This window comes from Oratosquilla oratoria, chromosome 9, assembly GCF_046742065.1.
Source record: "Oratosquilla oratoria isolate Oo_2021 chromosome 9, ASM4674206v1, whole genome shotgun sequence".
Lineage (NCBI taxonomy): Eukaryota > Metazoa > Arthropoda > Malacostraca > Stomatopoda > Squillidae > Oratosquilla > Oratosquilla oratoria.
In genome coordinates, this window is record NC_134785.1 from 27,021,039 (window position 1) to 27,028,538 (window position 7,500).

The following is a 7,500-nucleotide window of genomic DNA, read 5'->3' on the forward strand; positions in this document are numbered from 1 at the left end:
GACGGGTCATCCCTGCATCTTGTCCACTGCCTTGGGTCAGAAGCAGTGTCACAAGACACAGCACATCCACAGCAAGGACGCTTCATTAAATCGGCGACCCCCCCCCTCCTCCGTCCCCTCATGCAGAAAAGGAGAAGACGGGGAGAAATCCCCTCGGGCTGCGTCAAAATTTCCTCACGGGAGTTGATTTCTTTATATATCTGATGCTGGCTAATGGCAGACCAAAGGATTTTTCACGTGTATAATTGACCTGTCTGTCATCAAGTGATTTTATTCAGCCAGAAGAAACCTCAGATTTGAGGGTAATGAGATCCTTATGACTCTCAAGTGGTCCAAAACCCTGTATCCATATACTAACCCTATATCCACATATACGACATGTCACATGCACTACACGTGATCCACAAACCTACCACAGAACGTCGTCAGATATTGGCGCCGGTCAACTCATGATTAGATCAAACATTACTGCCATCTTCTTGATGACCTATACATTCCCCAAATCACAAACAACAGGTAAACGTGACGCCAATATAATAAACTCTTTGACCACTGTACCTCATCATACCCCTGAAGACGGTCCTAGGACTAGTACTGAAACGTCGGGCATTAAACCTCCCACTTTGAGTCTGGTGTTTACGTTTCCCCCTCCAGTATATGTGCATATATACATATGCAGATGCATATCTATTTGTATACGCATATATATATATATCTATTTCCATATATTTATATATATATATATATATATATATATATTATATATATACATATATATATATATATATATATATATATATATATATATATATATATATATATCGGTAGTGTCGTCATTGGAAGCAAGCTGGTCTCGATCTTCTTAATCCCGGGTTCGAGTCCCAGCAGTGAATTGACATGTATTCTTTGAGGTAAAAGCAACATAATGACTTCTTATTCAGAAGTGACAGGGAAATGTCAAGGAAGTGAATAAGAAGGAAGTAAGAGATACTTAAATAAGGAAAGGATGAAAGGGATAAAGAGAGAGAGAAGAATGAGAAAGAGAGATAGAGAGAGAAAGAGAAGAATGAGAGAGAGAGAGAGAGAGAAAGAGAGGAAAGGAGATTAGTGAGATAAAAGAGAGAATCAGGAATAAAGATAGGGAAAGAGTGATGCAAAGAGAACAGTTTGTGTAAATAGAATAACGAACGAAAGATAAGAAAATATGATAAAAAATATATTACGAAGAAAATAACTTCAATAATATAGAAGAATGAACCCAATGTTTGGATGTGTTTGGACGTGTTTGGATGTGTCTGCTGGCATAGGCTGCATTCATATGCATATTAGGTTCCCTTAACAAAGTGTGTGTGGTGGGGACAGGCCGAGTGGTGGGGGGGGGAGAATGAGGGAGAAGGTGTTGGAGAGGGAGGTCTTTGCCTTTGTCCTGCAGGAGGAGATTGGAGGTTGGAGAAGGAGGAAGAGGTAGGAGGTTGGAAGAGGAAGAGATAGGAGGTTCGAGGAGGTGGTAGGAGGTTGGTGGAAGAGGAGGATGTAGGAGGTGAGAGGAGGAAGAGATAGGAGGTTTGAGGAGGAAGAGGTAGAAGGTTGGAGGAGGAGGAGGTGGGAGGAGGAAGAGATAGGAGGTTTGAGGAAGAAGAGGTAGAAGGTTGGAGGAGGAGGAGGTGGGAGGAGGAAGAGATAGGAGGTTTGAGGAGGAAGAGGTAGAAGCTTGGAGGAGGAGGATGTGGGAAGTAAGAGGTTGGAGAAGGAGGTAAGAGGTTGGAAGAGGAGGTAGGAGGTTGGAGGAGGAAGAGGTAGGAGGAGGAGGAAGTAAGAGGTTGGACGAGGAGGAGGTAGGAAGGTGGAGGAGGAGGGAAGAGGTTGGAGGAGGACGTAATGAGGAGGGCTGGAGGGAAAGAGAGTTGAGAGGAGAGGGGAGGGGAGGTGAAGTTAGTGCATAATCACAGCCGCTTGCCAGAAAAATATACGGGAGGGACGACATTGATATATACAAGGGGAGTTGTTGACCAAAGCTTGCGGGGTCAAATCAGGTCGAGCAATGCTTGGTCAAAACGGCATTCTAAGTAGGTCTTTCGGAAGAGTTGCCAATTAGTCTTTTAATTTGTTTGTTATTATATAGATTCTTTTATATATCTATATTTATTCGCTTATGTATCTATTCATCTATCTGTTTGTTTACTTGTTTATCAATTTATTTGTTTATTTATTTATTTATTAACTTACTTATTTTTATTTATGGTCGTTGCTCCAATCTAGATCTTTTCCTAGGTTTCATTTTTAAGAGTAGACAGTTCTAACCTCCTTTATAGTTATTATAGAAAGAAAAAAATCTACATTCTTTGACACATAGTGACATCATAAGAACGTTATTTATATAATCAGTAATACTTTTTTCGTTGATTTAAGTATAATATATACTTTATTTCAATAAATATGCAGATAATATTTTGATATCTCGTTGTTCTTCCTGAAATAAATTAGTAAATTAGTATTTCCTGAAATAAATTAGTGAATTAGTATTTCCAATCTGAAATTCAGATTACCGAAAAAATTAATTAGATAATGTATGGGATGGGAGTCCTGAGACAACAAGTCCCCTTATAAGAACACAAGAATGAAAAAACTGAAAGAGACCATAAGGCCTACACTAGGCAGTTCCATGTCCATTACCTTATCATGGGGAAAGGTCTCTTAGGGCTTTTTTCCCCCTTAAAAGGGAGTTAGCCAAAAGACATGGACATAAAAACCACTCCCAACCATTTTATCCCCAACATACTATACTCCACTCCCCTCCACCCGCTTCCCTCCCTCTTATCTTGGCACCTCCTGGATGACGGGTCATCCCTGCATCTTGCCCACTACCCTGGATCAGAAGCAGTGTCGCAAGACACAGCACATCCACAGCAAGGCCGCTTCATTAAATCGGCGACCCACCCCATCTCCGTCTCCTCATGCAGAAAGGGAGAAGACGGGAAGAAATCCCTTCGGGCTGTGTCAATTTATTTCTTACACATACTCCCTCACCCCCATCCCTCACCCATTAGAGGGTGATGACACATAAAATAACATAAATAAATATCATTTCAGTTTCATCAAAAGAAAGTAATGAATTGGAAAAAGTGGTTTAATTTTTATATATGTTTATAATTGTTTAGTATATGTTAGATGAGGTGCTAAGATATGGTATATAGTTAGGTACGTAAATGTGTGGACCTATTGGGATATAGATTGACCAAAAATGAACTAATAAATACACGCCTTAAGAATTTTTATCATCATATGAAAGTCTTTTTCATTATGAATGTGAAAACGAGATTAATCTACAATTAAACTTATACTTGTGCCTTTGGCTTCATGACGTCATGTAATGAAATGTGTATTTCATTTATTTTTCTAATTATTTATTTGTTTGTTTATTTTATTTCTCACGTTGTTTTATTCATTCTTTTATTTCTATTTTCATTTTATTCTTTTTTCAGATACTAGCAATAATAACATGTGATGGTGTGACTGCTTATTATATGTGTGTGTATATATATATATATATATATATATATATATATATATATATATAATATATATACATATAATATATATATAATATATATATCATATGTATCATATATATCATATATACTATATATATATATATATATATATATATATATATATATATATATATATATATATATATATATATATATATATATATATTTGTTTGGGGAAACAAGAGACAAATAGAACAATATTGTTGTCTTCCTATGAATACGTTCTTCCGATATCGACTAAAATCTCAATGAAAGAGAGAAAAAGATGAATGTCACTTACCAATATAATTTTATTGTAAATACCATAATGCTTGGAATCGTGATCGAGACGCTTGAATAGGTTCGTTAGTATTAAAGATAGATGTCGAAGGATGCGACCATATTCATCTTATACAATTTTAAGGATTAAATCGAATTGTAGAAATTGTGCTCAAAATAGAGAAACTAGCAACTCGCTCGAGCCCACATTTTGGGGGCGGGGCTTGGGGGAGATGCGCAGAAATGAACGAATCTTCTGTTCTCAATGACTCCCCTTCGTATATTTACTCCATGCAATCCTTCAAGGTCCCCCTCCACCTTCCCACCCACCCACTCACTATTGACCACAGAATACGGGTCCTGAGAATGGAGAAGGGAATGTGTGTCGTCAGGTGAACGAAATAACGAAATGATCTGGCGTTGCATAAAAAAAAAAAAAATGAAAAATCTGAAATGCGTCATCGATGTATCTCCCGTGTTGACAAGAATTATATTTATGTTTTTCCAGTGGCCAGAAGAGTTGCCATTTATCTATTTTCTGGGTCTCGATTTATAGATCTTTGTTTATCTAGATCCACATGATTATTTTCATTTAGAATTTATAGAAGGAATATTATGTACTGCGAGGTAGTATTTATCGATGATCCTTACATGTATCACTTTAGATAAAAAAAAATCTATTTACTGGAATGACGTCATGTCGACTTCCGTGTGCGTTCCAGAAACCGGCGGGATTCAACTGCGTAGGCAGCTAGGTCCATGACCGGCAGCGCGGCGTCAACTCGAACGTAGTTCTGAAATGTTTCAGTTACATTCCGTAAGCTTTCGCTCGTCGTTTGATTTAACATACCATTAAGAGCTCATGCATTTCCCTTTGATACGGGAGTTTGTGTTGCTGGTAATCAGGTATGTAAGTGCACAAACAAGTGCACCTGCGCGCTCACACACACGCACACACGTAGATACACACAGACACACGCACACACACACACACACACACACACACACACACACACACACACACACACACACACACACACACACACACACACACACACACACACACATACACAAAGCAAGAAGAGACCACCACAGAACGATATAATGAAAGATGAACTTGTAATAAAAGTAAAGGAGAAAGATGTGGGAGACTTAATTACGGATTATCAGGCGTTGGTCAAACACGAATAGAAGAACGAAAGAGACATACAAAATGTCGATGAATATGAAGGCGGCATTCTATGACATAAATGATGAGATGTTAATAAGAATAACTTAGAGTATGCAGTAGCGGTATGGTCGCCTAGAAAAAGAAATGTGAAGATTTAGTAAGACGAATGACTCAGTTGATCCATAGTTTGACAGAAAAGATATATGAGGGGAGATTGGAAATTCTGGGGTTACCTACACTGGAGGAGTGAAAAGAAAGAGGTGATGTGATGGATATATTTGAAAAGGAAAAGGAAATTTGGAAATTACAAAGAGAATCTTTCTATCTTCCCCCCGTCTCTCTCTCTCTCTCTCTCTCTCTCTCTCTCTCTCTGTGTGTGTGTGTGTGTGTGTGTGTGTGTGTGTGTGTTTCTCTCTCTCTCTCTCTCTCTCTCTCTTATTCTTTCTCTGTCTCTCTCTTTCTCATCGCATGTTTTATGCAAAAGATGTTTTAGGGACTGTCGTGACATCCTTACGGACCAGAGTCACGCATCAATCTGTTATGATTGGATCTCATTCTCCGCTCAAAAAAAGAGAATATTCATTATGTCTGACTCCTCCCTTCCCTCCATTACTCTCCTTAGACTCCTTAGACTTCCTCCAAGTCCCACACCTCCACTTCGCTGCCCTATTGTCCCCAAAGGACAGAATCGCTGGTGATTGCTAACAAATCACATAATACTCTCCGGTCTTTACTCTCCTCGTTTTCTCCTCGCAACCATTTTCTAATTTTGCCACCGCCTTCCCATTTTCTTCCTATTCAAATTAAAAGTAAAAAAGAGGGAATCGAGGGGGGTAATTGCTCCCCTGTTCCCCCCTTTCCCCCTTCCCCCCTTCTCCCAAACTCCCCAGCTGTTCTGCTTATCAAGGAGGCGGGGGCTGTCTTTGACTCCTGGGAGGAGGGAGGAGAGAGGTAGTGGAAGGGGAAGAGGTAGAGGAGGAGGAGGAGGAAGAAGAGAATGAAGAAGAAAAGAAAAGAGGAGGTGTATTGATAAAGAGGGTGAAGAGGGAAAGATAAATAGAAGGAGGAGACGAGAGGAAAAAAAATGATTGAAATCTTCTGGTACAGCATGAGCAAAAGCAAAGAGACTGCCATGCAATATAACAAATGTATTGGAGAAACACATAAAACGATCATTTTTGCAAAAACGATACATTTTGAACACTTTCGAGAATTGAAGACACAAGGAAGAGGAAGAGAGGAGGGAGGACGGAATAGGAAAGAGAATAACTTGATAAAGAAGGGATTAGAAAGACCAAAGGATAACAGAGTTATGCACCGGAAGGACTTAAAGAAAAAGATGAGAGAAAGAAAACGGAAGGAAAACAGAAAATGGAAAGAAAAACGGAAGCGGGATTAAAGAAGTAGGACAAGAAGAAGAAGAAAGGATGACGAGACAGAGAGGAAGGAAGAGGAAGAGATGAAGACGAGGAGGAGGAGGAAGAGAGTGAGATGAAAGAGAGTAAGGAGATAAAAGTGGAGAGGTATTGAAAAATGAACGAAAAGATGTACAATAAAAGGTATACGAAGAGGAGAAAATAAATAATAATAAAAAAATCAAGAGAAGGTGAAAAGAAGAGGAGAAATAGAGGAAGACTTGTCCTAGATTTAGATAAAAATTGAGGAAGATGAGAAAGTGGAGAAGTAGGGAAAGATGAAATAGGAGAAAGAACTGCATTAGAGAAGAAATAAATGATGAGAAATAGGAGTGGAAGAGGAAAAAAGGAAGATTAGGAGAAAGTGGAGTAGAAGAGAAAGGGAGATCCAGGATCTCTCTGTAGAGAAAAGAGAGCTAATGAAAAAGGGAGAAAAAGAAGAGGAAAGGAAAGAATGCAAAGAAGTGAAGTTAAAAAATAAATAAATAAAAGGAGGAAGGGGAGGAGGAGGAGGGGAATCTTAAGAGTAGGGGGAGGGGAGGAGGAGGAGGAGGAGGCAGATAACGAGTAAAGAGAAGGACGGTATAAAGAAAGGTGAAGAAGCAAATGAAAAATAACAGGAGGAGAGAGAAAAAGAAGAAGAAGAAGGAATGGAGGAAGAAAAATAGACGGAAAAGAAGAGGGAGAAGCGGTGTTAAAGGTAGAAGAGGAGGAAAGAGAAAAAGAGAAGAAGGTGGTCTTAGACAAAAGAAGTATGGAACAAAAGAAAAGAGGAAGAAGAAGAGAGTTGTGGTGATGAATAAGGAAAAAAGAAAAGGTGAAGGGGAGAAAAGAAAAGAGGAAGAGGAGGTAATGTATGATAAAGAGTAAAAGGTTAAACAAACAAGAGAAGGTGGGAGAAGTAGGGGGAAAGAAAAAAAAAGAGAGAAGTGGGGAAGAGAGGAAAAAGTAAATATGACGGGAAAGGGGAGAAGAAGAAGAGGAAGATGGAAAAAAAAGAGAAGAGGAGTCAAACAAGAGGAGGCCTTCAAGTTATTGTATAGAGACGCTCTTCTTGAAGTTTGAAAGATCCAGTTCTTTTGGGGTCCTGGGCTTACATATATTT

At 38.9% G+C, this 7,500-nt stretch overlaps 1 protein-coding gene across 4 annotated transcripts in view; it reads left to right on the forward strand.

The window, feature by feature from the left end:
• LOC143028277 (uncharacterized) overlaps positions 1 to 7,500 on the forward strand; it is a 1,448,808-nt gene that overhangs the window by 817,666 nt on the left and 623,642 nt on the right. The window lies entirely within an intron of this gene.